This window comes from Salmo trutta, chromosome 26 (genome assembly GCF_901001165.1).
Source record: "Salmo trutta chromosome 26, fSalTru1.1, whole genome shotgun sequence".
NCBI lineage: Eukaryota > Metazoa > Chordata > Actinopteri > Salmoniformes > Salmonidae > Salmo > Salmo trutta.
In genome coordinates, this window is record NC_042982.1 from 29,617,478 (window position 1) to 29,632,690 (window position 15,213).

Genomic DNA, 15,213 nt, shown 5'->3' on the forward strand with positions numbered 1-15,213 from the left:
GATGAACGCAGTGGCCCTTGGTTTGGGTGTAGGCCTGATCAGAGCTGAAGGGAACGGAGGTGCCGTGCCCTCACAGCGCCGTAGGCAAGCACCATGGACTTGTAGCGATGCGAGCTTCAACTGGAAGCCAGTGGAGAGAGCGGAGGAGCGGGGTGACGTGAGAGAACTTGGGAAGGTTGAACACCAGACGGGCTGCGGCGTTCTGGATGAGTTGTAGGGGTTTAATGGCACAGGCAGGGAGCCCAGCCAACAGTGAGTTGCAGTAATCCAGACGGGAGATGACAAGTGCCTGGACTAGGACCTGCGCCGCTTCCTGTGTGAGGCAGGGTCGTACTCTGCGAATGTTGTAGAGCATGAACCTACAGGATCGGGTCACCACCTTGATGTTAGTGGAGAATGACAGGGTGTTGTCCAGGGTCACGCCAAGGTTCTTAGCACTCTGGGAGGAGGACACAAGGGAGTTGTCAACCGTGATGGTGAGATCATGGAACGGGCAGTCCTTCCCTGGGAGGAAGAGCAGCTCCGTCTTGCCGAGGTTCAGCTTGAGGTGGTGATCCGTCATCCACACTGATATGTCTGCCAGACATGCAGAGATGCGATTCGCCACCTGGTTATCAGAAGGGGGAAAGGAGAAGATGAATTGTGTGTCGTCTGCGTAGCAATGATAGGAGAGACCATGTGAGGATATGACAGAGCCAAGTGACTTGGTGTATAGTGAGAATAGGAGAGGGCCTAGAACAGAGCCCTGGGGGACACCAGTGGTGAGAGCACGTGGTGCGGAGACAGATTCTCGCCACGCCACCTGGTAGGAGCGACCTGTCAGGTAGGACGCAATCCAAGCGTGGGCCGCGCCGGAGATGCCCAGCTCGGAGAGGGTGGAGAGGAGGATCTGATGGTTCACAGTATCAAAGGCAGCAGATAGGTCTAGAAGGATGAGAGCAGAGGAGAGAGAGTTAGCTTTAGCAGTGCGGAGAGCCTCCGTGACACAGAGAAGAGCAGTCTCAGTTGAATGCCCAGTCTTGAAACCTGACTGATTAGGATCAAGAAGGTCATTCTGAGAGAGATAGCAGGAGAGCTGGCCAAGGACGGCACGTTCAAGAGTTTTGAAGAGAAAAGAAAGAAGGGATACTGGTCTGTAGTTGTTGACATCGGAGGGATCGAGTGTAGGTTTTTTCAGAAGGGGTGCAACTCTCGCTCTCTTGAAGACGGAAGGGACGTAGCCAGCGGTCAAGGATGAGTTGATGAGCGAGGTGAGGTTGGGGAGAAGGTCACCGGAAATGGTCTGGAGAAGAGAGGAGGGGATAGGGTCAAGTGGGCAGGTTGTTGGGCGGCCGGCCGTCACAAGACGCGAGATTTCATCTGGAGAGAGAGGGGAGAAAGAGGTCAAAGCACAGGGTAGGGCAGTGTGAGCAGGACCAGCGGTGTCGTTTGACTTAGCAAATGAGGATCGGATGTCATCAACCTTCTTTTCAAAATGGTTGACGAAGTCATCCGCAGAGAGGGAGGAGGGGGGGAGGAGGATTCAGGAGGGAGGAGAAGGTAGCAAATAGCTTCCTAGGGTTAGAGGCAGATGCTTGGAATTTAGAGTGGTAGAAAGTGGCTTTAGCAGCAGAGACAGAAGAGGAAAATGTAGAGAGGAGGGAGTGAAAGGATGCCAGGTCTGCAGGGAGGCGAGTTTTCCTCCATTTCCGCTCGGCTGCCCGGAGCCCTGTTCTGTGAGCTCGCAGTGAGTCGTCGAGCCACGGAGCAGGAGGGGAGGACCGAGCCGGCCTGGAGGATAGGGGACAGAGAAAATTAAAGGATGCAGAAAGGGAGGAGAGGAGGGTTGAGGAGGCAGAATCAGGAGATAGGTTGGAGAAGGTTTGAGCAGAGGGAAGAGATGATAGGATGGAAGAGGAGAGAGTAGCGGGAGAGAGAGAGCGAAGGTTGGGACGGCGCAATACCATCCGAGTAGGCGCAGAGTGAGAAGTGTTGGATGAGAGCGAGAGGGAAAAGGATACAAGGTAGTGGTTGGAGACTTGGAGGGGAGTTGCAATGAGATTAGTGGAAGAACAGCATCTAGTAAAGATGAGGTCAAGCGTATTGCCTGCCTTGTGAGTAGGGGGGGAAGGTGAGAGGGTGAGGTCAAAAGAGGAGAGGAGTGGAAAGAAGGAGGCAGAGAGGAATGAGTCGAAGGTAGACGTGGGGAGGTTAAAGTCACCCAGAACTGTGAGAGGTGAGCCATCCTCAGGGAAGGAACTTATCAAGGCGTCAAGCTCATTGATGAACTCTCCAAGGGAACCTGGAGGGCGATAAATGATGAGGATGTTAAGCTTGAAAGGGCTGGTAACTGTGACAGCATGGAATTCAAATGAGGAGATAGACAGATGGGTCAGGGGAGAAAGAGAGAATGTCCACTTGGGAGAGATGAGGATTCCAGTGCCACCACCCCGCTGGCTCGATGCTCTAGGGGTATGCGAGAACACGTGGGCAGACGAGGAGAGAGCAGTAGGAGTAGCAGTGTTATCTGTGGTAATCCATGTTTCCGTCAGCGCCAGGAAGTCTAGGGACTGGAGGGTAGCATAGGCTGAGATGAACTCAGCCTTGTTGGCCGCAGACCGGCAGTTCCAGAGGCTGCCGGAGACCTGGAACTCCACGTGGGTCGTGCGCGCTGGGACCACCAGGTTAGAGTGGCAGCGGCCACGCGGTGTGAAGCGTTTGTATGGCCTGTGCAGAGGGGAGAGAACAGGGATAGACAGACACATAGTTGACAAGCTACAGAAGAGGCTACGCTAATGCCAAGGAGATTGGAATGACAAGGGGACTACACGTCTCGAATGTTCAGAAAGTTAAGCTTGCGTTGCGAAAATCTTATTGACTAAAATGACGAAAATGCTAGCTAACTAACACTAACACTACACTGGTCAAGTCGTTCCGTTGTAATGTGATTTCTACAGTGCTGCTAGTCGGTAGAGGTTGGCTATTATACAAAAGCAACTTTGTAGATAGCTAACATAACACTAATCAAGACGTTCCTTTGTAATGTATTTAGTTTCTACAATGCTGCTCGTCGGTAATAGTTGGCTAGGTATGGAACAATGGCGTCGCGGGGGACGGAAATAGCTGGCTAGCTAACCTTGATAATTACTAAACTACACAATTATCAAGCTATGACAAAGACAACTATGTAGCTAGCTAGCTAACACTGCACTAGTCAAATCGTTCCGTTGTATTGTATTAGTATCTACAGCGCTGCTAGTCGGTAACGGTTGGCTAGCTAGCAAACCCACTAGCTAGCAGTGGGTTTGATGACTAGGTGTGTTGACTAAGTCTGGAGTCAGGACAAGGCGTCGCGTCGCGGCTGGCTAGCTAGCCTCGATAATTACTCTAAACTACACAATTATCTTAGATACAAAGACAGCGAAGCCAACTATGTAGCTAGCTAACTAACACTAACACTACACTAATCAAGTCGTTCCGTTGTAATGTAATAGTTTCTACAGTGCTGCTAGTCGGTAGAGGTTGGCTAGCTAGCAGTGATGACTAGCTAGCAGCTAGCAGTGTTGACTACGTTAGGAGGACGAAAAAATAGCTAGCCTCGATAATTACTCTAATTACTCTAAACTACACAATTATCTTTGATAGCTAAGAAAAATTGCTCAGATCAAACAAACCAAACCGTTGTAATGTAAAGAAGTGTAATATTACCTGTGGAGCGAAGCGAAGTGCGACTGCTCGCTCCGGACCGGAAGTGACCCCCTCTCTCAATGTACCCCCCTCTCTCTCAATGCACCCCCCTCTCTCTCTCCCTATCTCTCTCAATGTTCCCCCACTCTCTCTCTCTCTCTCTCTCTCTCTCTCTCTCTCTCTCTCTCTCTCTCAATATACCCCCCTCAATCTCTCTCAATATACCCCCCCTCTCTCTCTCAGTGTACCCCCCTCTCTCTCTCTCTCTCTCTCTCTCTCAGTGTACCCCCCCTCACTATCTCAATGTACCCCCCCTCTCAATGTACCCCCCTCTCTCTCAATGTACCCCCCCCCCCCCCACCCCCCCCTCTCTCTTTCTCCCTCATTCCCATGATAACAGAGTGATCTGTTTGTATGGGTTCGGAGCTTGGTCGTTCCATACTGACTCAGTCTAGAGTGGGCTTCCCCTCCCCTCCCTCTTTCACTTTCCTCTCTTTCTCACTCTTTCTGTTATTCCTTCTCTCACGTGCTCTACAGAACCTCATATTTATTATTCTATGTTTGCTTGCTCGCCATCTTTTTTTTTCTCTCCCTCTCCTAGACTCATGCACTCCCCCCCCCCCCCCCCCCCCCCCCCCCCACACACACACACACACTGTAACAGCAGGAAAAAGTGTTCTACTCCCTGGGAAATCCTCTACCTGTTATTGTGCAGTTGTATGTTATGTTAAGGAAGGTTGCTGATAGAGGAAAACACACATCTCAGACTCTCTCTTTCAATATCCTGCATTTTTCTTGACTCTCTCTCTCCCAGATGAAAGAGAGGACACACTTATCGCTCATGTTGTCTCTTCAATCTTCCGTTCACTCACTCAGTCTCACATTAGCTGCAGTAAGAGATAGCGTGCTGGGTCAGTGCTGTCCTTGGTCTTTTAGGGTTGGCCAGTTGAACCCCGGCCAGCTCATTAGGTGCCCACTGTGTGTGTGTGTTTAGGTCTCCAGTGCTGGCCCTGCATCCTAAGCCCCTCATTTGGGACCCCTCACTGGCACTGCCTGCCTTGTGCTGTTGGCACGTACCACACAGAGTTGCATGCAATGCAATGCAACACACACACGCACATACCAAAGGGGTTAGCTTAGGCCATAGTTGTCTCACTGTACTTCTGTCAGTAACTTGACATATAGGGATGCAGGGCTGGGACATGACCGGGACATGTTCCAGGTAGCCTCAGAGAATAATATCCACGTATACGCTGATTCGGTGAGTGAGTTTATCAGGAAGTGCTTTGGAGATGTTGTACCCACTGTGACTATTAAAACCTACCCTAACCAGAAATCGTGGATAGATGGCAGCATTCACGCAAAACTGCATCACTGCCTGGTACGGCAACTGCACCGCCCACAATCACAAGGCTCTCCAGAGTGTGGTGCGGTCTGCACAACGCATCACCGGGGGCAAACTACCTGCCCTCCAGGACACCTACACCACCCGATGTCACAGGAAGGCCAAAAATATCCTCAAGGACAACAACCACCCGAGCCACTGCCTGTTCACCCCGCTATCATCCAGAAGGAGAGGTCAGTACAGGTGCATCAGAGCTGGGACCGAGAGACTGAAAAACAGCTTCTATCTCAAGACCATCAGACTGTTAAACAGCCATCCCTAACACAGAGAGGCTGCTGCCTACATACAGACTTGAAATCATTGCCCACTTTAATAAATGGATCACTAGTCACTTTAATAATGCCATTTGAATAATGTATACATATCTTGCATTACTCATCTCATATGTATATACTGTATTTTATACCATCTATTGCATCTTGCCTATGTCACTCTGTCATTGCTCATCCATATATTTATATGTATATATTCTTATTCCATTCCTTTACTTAGATTTGTGTGTATTAGGTATTTGTTGTGAAATTGTTAGATTACTTGTTAGATATTGCTGCACTGTCGGAACTAGAAGCACAAGCATTTCGCTACACTCGCAATAACATCTGCTAACCATGTGTATATGACCAATAAAATTCCATTTGATTTGTGTAGAACAAGGCTGGTAGCTCTTGGGTGGAGAGAGAAAGAGATTGTATCTCACCACAGCAGGTCAGGAACAAAGAGAAGAGACAATGATTCTGAGACCCCTTTATAACATCTGAGTTGTTTGGATTCCAAATCTTGAGTTGTTGACCAATAGCATTGCTGTTGAGTTAACCTCCAATCAGACATCAGACCTACAGGACGTTATCACAACAGAACCTCTGCTAACCAGAGGTGTGACAGAATGGGAGATGGAGAGAGCAACACAGAGAAGGCTGAATTCCTGGGAAGACAATAACCCCTCTTGCATACAGTTGATAAGAGTCAATTCAGTGGCTGGGTTGCCCTACATAATCCTCCCTTGAACACATTTGTTTTTGGATCAGACAAAAGTGTTAAAAACCGGACAGCCAGCACTGTAGTCACTGTAGACCATCTTCAGACCAGCACTTCATGGTCCTAGCTGCATCACTTCAGGACTGTCCTTTTGCTGCGTAGCTTCTTTAGACATGCAAATGTCCTTAGGTAACACCTTCATGCAAATAAGCTAGAGAAGGAATGCTCCATTCTTCTTGTGAGGGCAAAACACAGAACTGAAGATGCGCTACATTGCCAAAGATGGTCGTCGAACATCTCGTTCCAAAATCATGGGCATTAATATGGAGTTGGTGCCCCCTTTGCTGCTATAACAGCCACTCTTCTGGGAAGGCTTTCCACTAGGTGTTGGAACATTGCTGTGGGGACTTGCATCCATTCAGCCACAAGAGCATTAGTGAGGTCGGAACTGATGTTGGAGGATTAGGCCTGGCTCACAGTCGCCGTTCCAATTCATCCCAAAGCTGTTCAATGGGGTTGAGGTCAGGGCTCTGTGCAGGCCAGTCAAGTTCTTCCACAATGAGCTTGACAAACTATTTCTGTATGGACCTCGCTTTGTGCACGGGGGCATTGTCATGCTGAAACAGGAAAGGGCCTTCCCCAAAATGTTGCCACAAAGTTGGAAGCTCAATCATCTTGAATGTCATTGTATGCTGTAGCGTTAAGATTTCCCTTCACTGAAACTAAGGAGCCTAACCTGAACCATGAACTACAGCCCCAGACCATTATTCCTCCTCCACCATCTTTACAGTTGGCACTTTGCATTCGGGCAGGTAGCGTTCTCCTGGCATCCGCCAAACTCAGATTCGTTAGTCGGACTGCCAGATGGTGAAGGGTAATTCATCACTCCAGAGAACGTGTTTCCACTGCACCAGAGTCTAATGGCGGCGAGCTTTACACTACTCCAGCCGATGCTTGGCATTGCGCATGGTGATCTTAGGCTTGTGTGCGGCTGCTCAGCCATGGAAACCCCTTTAATGAAGCTCCTGATGAACAGTTATTGTGCTGACATTGCTTCCAGAGGCAGTTTGGAACTCAGTAGTGAGTGTTGCAACCGAGGACAGACTATTTTTTACGCGTTACGCACTTCAGAACTCGGCAGTCCCATTCTGTGAGTTTGTGTGGCCTATCACTTTGCTGCTGAGCCATTGTTGCTCCTAGAAATGTCCACTTCACAATAACAGCACTTACAGTTGACCGGGGCAGCTCTAGCAGGGCAGAAATTTGTCAAACTGACTTGTTGGAAAGGTGCATCCTATGTCGGTCCCACGTTGAAAGTCCCTAAGCTCTTCAGTACGGGGCATTCTATTGCCAATGTTTGTCTATGGAGATTGCATGGCAGTGTGCTCAATTTTATACAACTGTCAGAATCGGGTGTGGCTGAAAAAGCAGAATCCACTCATTTGAAGGGGTTTCCACATACTTTTGGCTATGTAGTGTACGTCCCCAAATCACAGATTAATTCAACATTTCAATAAACATAAAGTATTCTTTATCAGATTGAATTGGTCAATAGCAATTTCAGATGTGGTTTTATCAAATCTGTCAGATTAATATAAAAGATTTTCAGAGATCACTGCATCATAAAAGACAACTCCAACTCTCCTCCCCTTTGAGAGAAAATGTATTTGCCTTAAACATGATAAAATAAACAAAAGAACCAGAATGTTTTAATCAAGAACAATTCTTGAAGTGAAGTCAAAACAACTTTCAAGCAACTGGTTTCACAAGCAATTTGAATATAGAGCACCTTCCAAATATTGAGTTGAACCCCCCTTTGCCCTCAGAATAGCCTCAATTCATTGGGGCATGGACTCTACAAGGTGTCAAAAGCATTCCACAGGGATGCTGGACCATGTTGACTCCAATGCTTCCCACAGTTGTGTGAAGTTGGCTGATTGTCCTTTGGGTGATGGACCATTCTTGATACACATGGGGAAACTGTTTGAGTGTGAAAAACCCAGCAGCGTATCAATTCTTGACACACAAACTGGTACGCCTTGCACCTACTAACATACCCTGTTCAAAGGCACTTAAATCTTTTGTCTTGCCCATTCACCCTCTGAATGACGCACATTACACAATCCATGTCTCAATTGTCTCAAGGCTTAAAAATCCTTCTTTAACCTGTCTCCTCCCCTTCATCTACACTGATTTGAAGTGGATTCAACAAGTGACATCAATAAGGATTCATAGACTGACCAGGTGAATCCAGGTGAAGGCTATGTCATGGAAAGAGCCGGTGTTCCTAATGTTTTGTGCACTCAGCCCCGCCATGCTACCCGTAATGACTATGCAATGTGTATGATACAAAGTATATAAAATGAAATATCTGACTCCATAAAAATGATTTACCAATATGCAAGAGACTATAGTTAAGTTACAGGAATTGGTCATCAAGAAAAATCAGTTGTCTGTCAAAAGCAAAAAGACTTAATATCATTGCAAAATGAACAATACATTATACAAGGCATAAACTTAAATAACAAGGCAATACAGACTTTAACGGAACATTAAATATCTAAGCATGAGCAGAGCGGGACACAAGGAATCCATGGCTTGTGCCATGGCTCATAGCTCTTGGAGAGAGAAAGAGAAAGAGTGTATCTCACCTTAGCAGGTCAGGAACAAAGAGAAGAGACAATGATTCTGAGACCCCTTTATAACATCTGAGTTGTTTGGATTCCAAATCTTGAGTTGTTGACCAATAGCATTGCTGTTGAGTTAACCTCCAATCAGACATCAGACCTACAGGATGTTATCACAACAGAACCTCTGCTAACCAGAGGTGTGACAGAATGGGGGATGGAGAGAGCAACACAGAGAAGGCTGAATTCCTGGGAAGACAAACTCTGTTGCATACAGTTGAGTCACTTTGGGGGCTGGGGCGCCCTACAGCAGTGGAGGTGGGGAGAAAAATCAGCCTCTATTGGCTGCCTGAGACAACAGACAATTTTATCCTCGTCTTTTTCTCTCAGCGTCTCTCTGGCCACATCTTAAAAGACTGAAATGGCCTCCTCTGAGCTGTCAGGACATGACTGACAGATGAAGGCTAGTGTCTGTGGTGGAATCAACCGCTCAGTTGTCCACTCTAACACACTGTGCAGATCAGGGTCAGAGTTCAGAGGTCACAGAGAGCAGCAAAGTCACACTCCTATTGACCCTGTTTGATTTGGTTGTTTGTGTTTGGTCAGAGACCAGTGTTCATCTGATCCTTGTCAGACACTTGTTTGTCAGGTGAAGATAAGCTTCCATCAACCTGTGTTCAAGTCTTATAATTTTCTTATTCATATCCATATCTTCTTCAAATCTATATACATTTGCTACTGTCTCTGCCACTGTCCTGTGTCTCAACCATTGTTTGGACACAATGAGGCTTGTTTTATCCAGATTGGTTCCTTACCGACCTTGTGCCATACCAGGATATTCAGTAATGCGGTACAGATCACAAGGAGCGCTGTTTTCAAACCCCACTGAAATAAGTTATCCAAAGGTTAGCAATGCTAACAAGTACATGTAAAATCCCATAGAGAATTCTAACTAAATGCTAACAAGCGCATTGCGAACATTTTGTACAGTTTCTGACCTAAACTATACAGGTAACTCAAAAATTCTACTCACATTTTGCGGCACGCAAAAATACTTATACGATATCTAGCTGGCAAACAGTTGTGAATTCCATACTGTAACTAGATTACCTGGCACGTGCTGCACAACAGCAACAACAAGGCTCCGGTCTCTCGTCGTTGTGTGCTTGTAAACAAACACCACGTGACATGTGACTGGAGACTACTGTAAGCTTCATAATAATGTGACAGGTGAAATGAAGACCGCAATGTTCTTTATCTCCTAACGTATTGCACAAGTTGACTGCAGGTATTTACTTAAAGTAGCTACAAACATTCACATTTTATTAAAAAAAATTAAATAAATTCTTTCAACGGTATTGAAAAACCATCCAGTGGCTTTTTCCAAATACGCTGGTATACTGCGCAAGCCTAGACCCAGTTAGGCGTAATTCCCTTGACCCAGGCCCAGACTCTCACCCTCACCCAGGCCTTGTCCTGCCTCCTGTCCCATCTAAGACCTTGGTCAGGGGGGCGAGTCGAGCACATATCTTCAATTCATCTGGGATCAATTAAACCAGCCAGGCACGCAGAGCCGAATGCCTATTTCTGAGCTGCCTATACTTGCCGTAATGATAGGTTTTCAACTCGCCATGCCTTTGTTCTGGAAGTGTGTATTTGTTTCTTCTTTGGTCTTCTTTGTACATTCCAGTCTGTTGAGGGGCGTCCACAGCCTCATCTGTGAAAAGCTATTTCTGACATTTTTTTTTTCCGGGCCTCTTATTGCTTTTCCGCCGCGTTTTGAAGTTTTTTGCTTAAATAAAATGTTGGGCTGAAGATCGTCAATGTAGCCGCAGAGCGCAGCTTGGAATCTTTTAACGGCGGTCAGTGTCTGAAGTCAAAAACCCAAATCTCTTCCGCTCCTCACTCCCATTTTCCCTCTCTCCGTTCTCTTTTCTTTGATTGCTCTTGCATTCTTTCCAATCCTTCTCTTTCTCTCCTGCTACAACTCCTTCTCCTTGGATGTTCTCCTTATAGACCAGGTGCTTTGTAAATCAGTTTATGATTTTTCTAACAAGTAATGCTGTGGACTTGTACTGTAGCACAGACGCACATACTGAACATACACACACACACACTCCTCCCCCACGTAGATTGTTCAATTCAACCTCTTATCTCTCCATTTCCCCCCCTCTAAACTCTATTACCTGCTGACCCTGTCCCATTACTGTATGTCTCGGTGCTGATCTGATAAGCCTGGGACAGGACAGACCGTCTCAAACGGTCCCAGCTGCTCCGCTGAGCAGAGGCACGGGCTTTTATCTGTCAAACACAAATACACACTCTTGCACATACACACACGTACGCATCAGACTAGTATACACACATGCGCAGATTACACACATCAAACTACTGTCGTATTCAGGCATACACATACACAAACATATATTTTCTTTGACAGAGTACTCAGCTGCCTATCAATCTGACCATCAAGCTACTGGACCTAATATACCATAGGTTATCTAACTTTATATCTGTGTCTGGCTGTCTATCTTATCTTTCGATCTATACTATGTATCTCTTTCTATCACACTTTCGATTGCTATCGCTCGACCTTGCTAAAAGCTGCTTCCCTCTGTATCTGTCACAGGTCTTCCAGTTCTCCTCTGTTCTTTTTCTCAGTTTCTCCCCCATTTCACTCTTTCTTTCCTCCTCCCACTGTTTCTTAGACAGTGTCACATTCCCAAAGTGAGTGTCTATAAATAGCTTGGTGGTATGGCTGAGTGTAGCTTGGTGCCAGCTGTGTTTACATGGGGCTAAAGGTGGCCAAATGCTGGGTTCTACCTCCATACCCACCTCCATCTCCACCCCCATCTCATCTCTACCTCCATCATCTCTACCTCCATCACCTCTACCTCCATCATCTCCACCTCCCTGATCTCCACCTGCCTCATCTCCACCTCCCTCATCTCACCTCCATCATCTCCACCTGCCTCATCTCCACCTCCCTCATCTCCACCTGCCTCATCTCCACCTGCCTCATCTCCACCTGCCTCATCTCCATCTGCCTCATCTTCACCTCCATCATCTCCACCTGCCTCATCTCCACCTCCCTCATCTCCACCTCCCTCATCTCCACCTGCCTCATCTCCACCTGCCTCATCTCCACCTGCCTCATCTCCACCTGCCTCATCTCCACCTGCCTCATCTCCACCTCCATCATCTCCACCGCCCTCATCTCCACCTGCCTCATCTCCACCTCCCTCATCTCCACCTGCCTCATCTCCACCTCCCTCATCTCCACCTGCCTCATCTCCACCTCCCTCATCTCCACCTCCCTCATCTCCACCTACCTCATCTCCACCTACCTCATCTCCACCTGCCTCATCTCCACCTCCATGTGTCCCTGTCATCTGGGGGTGGATGAGGATCAGCTAGTGCCCAGCGGTATCTCCGGCTATCTGTGTTTAGCCAACAAACACTGGGCTTACACTATAAGGGAGATATTTTTAGGAATGTTCTACCTGTTCAGAATGTCCCTGTTCAGGAAATAACTCTCCAACCCTTTTGGAAAGCTGTTGCATACACTGTGTGAGAGCCGGTGTGTCTATGTCTTGGTCTACTGCATATGTATGCATATTAGACTGGTGAACTGGTACTGATATTAGAATGGTGTGTGTGAATGGGTACAGGTAGTGAAAAATGAAGTGTCTGTAAATCAGTGAACGTGTGTATTCATATTAGACCGGTGAACTGGTACTGAATGCCTGTGTAAATCAGTGAATGTGTGTATGCTGCATAAATAATGTGTATATTCTGCAGAAATGCCCTGTGATAAAGGCTGGTTCCAGCGTTGCGATATCTGTGATGTGACTGGTCAGTCAGTCTCTCTGGGCTGGGGTGGGGGGGAGTTTCCACTAGGTACAGATCTAGGATCAGCTTACCCTCCCCAATCCTTATCTTTACCAAAATTGACCCAAAATCCGCCACTAGGGGCAACTTCACTCTACTCCCAGTCAATCAGGAGGAAGTCCTTAGTGTTTCTTGTACGCCACACCACCCAGGGGATTGGGGTAGGACTGAGGTATGGATGCTAGCTGCTTCCTGTCTGCAGGAGATACTACTTCCTGCTGACCGTGTGTGTGGTCAGTCTGGAGGGTCAAGCCAATAGAAACAAATGGTCGTCCAGCTTACTGCCAAGAAGGGGGGTCAAAGTGTACCACAGGACAATGGAAAATAAATCAATGATTGATATCTTATGCCCTTGCTTTGTGTAATGAGTTTGTGTGTGGGTGGGATAAGGGATGTTTTTATGGAAGATGAGATTAAAGTGAAGGTCCTCTTGTTACAGGAACCTGTGTGTGTGTGTGTGTGTGTGTGTGTGTGTGTGTGTGTGTGTGTGTGTGTGTGTGTGTGTGTGTGTGTGTGTGTGTGTGAGAGAGAGAGAGAGAGAGAGAGAGATAATGTCTTTGTGTGTGAAGGGATTGATGTGGTGACCTGTAAGTGTGTTGTGTTCTGGTTGTGGATGAGTGAGTGTGTAAAGGTGAGGAGTGAGGGGGGTGGCTTCAGAAGCATGGCGGCAGACTCCGATGACCCCTGACCCTAACCTGGGAGGAGGTCCAGTCAGTCAGGGAATAACACAAACACACAGTCAGCACAACTAGCTTGGCTTGCACACTCCCCAACCCTGTCTCACTCTCTCCCTCCTGCTCTCATATATACTATCTGTCCTTAGGCTTGTTGTTCTGGCTGATACAGTCCTATACACTGCAGATAGGGCTTGTTGTTCTGGCTGATACAGTCCTATACACTGCAGATAGGGCCTGTTGTTCTGGCTGATACAGTCCTATACACTGCAGATAGGGCTTGTTGTTCTGGCTGATACAGTCCTATACACAGCAGATAGGGCCTGTTGTTCTGGCTGATACAGTCCTATACACTGCAGATAGGGCCTGTTGTTCTGGCTGATACAGTCCTATACACTGCAGATAGGGCCTGTTGTTCTGGCTGATACAGTCCTATACACTGTAGATAGGGCCTGTTGTTCTGGCTGATCCAGTCCTATACACTGCAGATAGGGCCTGTTGTTCTGGCTGATACAGTCCTATACACTGTAGATAGGGCTTGTTGTTCTGGCTGATACAGTCCTATACACTGTAGATAGGGCCTGTTGTTCTGGCTGATACAGTCCTATACACTGTAGATAGGGCCTGTTGTTCTGGCTGATACAGTCCTATACACTGCCGATAGGGCCTGTTGTTCTGGCTGATACAGTCCTATACACTGCAGATAGGGCCTGTTGTTCTGGCTGATACAGTTCTATACACTGCAGATAGGGCCTGTTGTTCTGGCTGATACAGTCCTATACACTGCAGATAGGGCCTGTTGTTCTGGCTGATACAGTCCTATACACTGCAGATAGGGCCTGTTGTTCTGGCTGATACATTCCTATACACTGCAGATAGGGCCTGTTGTTCTGGCTGATACAGTCCTATACACTGCAGATAGGGCCTGTTGTTCTGGCTGATACAGTCCTATACACTGCAGATAGGGCCTGTTGTTCTGGCTGATATAGTCCTATACACTGCAGATAGGACCTGTTGTTCTGGCTGATACAGTCCTATACACTGCAGATAGGGCCTGTTGTTCTGGCTGATATAGTCCTATACACTGTAGATAGGGCCTGTTGTTCTGGCTGATACAGTCCTATACACTGCAGATAGGGCCTGTTGTTCTGGCTGATACAGTCCTATACACTGCAGATAGGGCCTGTTGTTCTGGCTGATACAGTCCTATACACTGCAGATGGGGCCTGTTGTTCTGGCTGATACAGTCCTATAGACTGCAGATAGGGCCTGTTGTTCTGGCTGATATAGTCCTATACACTGCAGATAGGGCCTGTTGTTCTGGCTGATACAGTCCTATACACTGCAGATAGGGCCTGTTGTTCTGGCTGATATAGTCCTATACACTGTAGATAGGGCCTGTTGTTCTGGCTGATACAGTCCTATACACTGCAGATAGGGCCTGTTGTTCTGGCTGATACAGTCCTATACACTGCAGATAGGGCCTGGAGATTTTACTGACCCAAATAGACCATCCATTTCAGACCAGGCATAGACCATCTTTACGCCTCGATCAGACTGACAGCGTCATTGCGCTTTTGTACGGCAGAAGTACATTCCTTTTCTATGGACTGCTGCATGTGCCTTGCAGCATTGCGTTTCAGAGGCAGTTGCAGTGCATTGAGTGTGATGCATACGTTCAATTTATCCAACATCACATTGTATACGTAGACTTGACAGAACTAGTAGCAAAAGGTGAATGTTGAACTTTTGTTGCTCATATATCCACAAAAATTGTTGGATTACATAATGAAAAAAGTTTGACTGCAGAATTTAATGTGCAGCATTGATGCAATAATGTTGTCGGTCTGATCAAGGCCTTGACTGCCATTGCAATGTGCCAGTGGGACCCATTCAGTTTGGAACTCTACAGTATGTGTAAGTAAACTAGTGTTGTAGTAGGTAGGGTAGTCTAGTGTGATACCCAGTACTTGTA

The 15,213-nt window shown here is 47.2% G+C and overlaps 1 protein-coding gene across 3 annotated transcripts in view; it reads left to right on the forward strand.

The window, feature by feature from the left end:
• LOC115163618 (chloride channel protein 2) overlaps nucleotides 1–15,213 on the forward strand; it is a 182,934-nt gene that overhangs the window by 43,727 nt on the left and 123,994 nt on the right. The gene's annotated exons all lie outside the window — the stretch shown is intronic.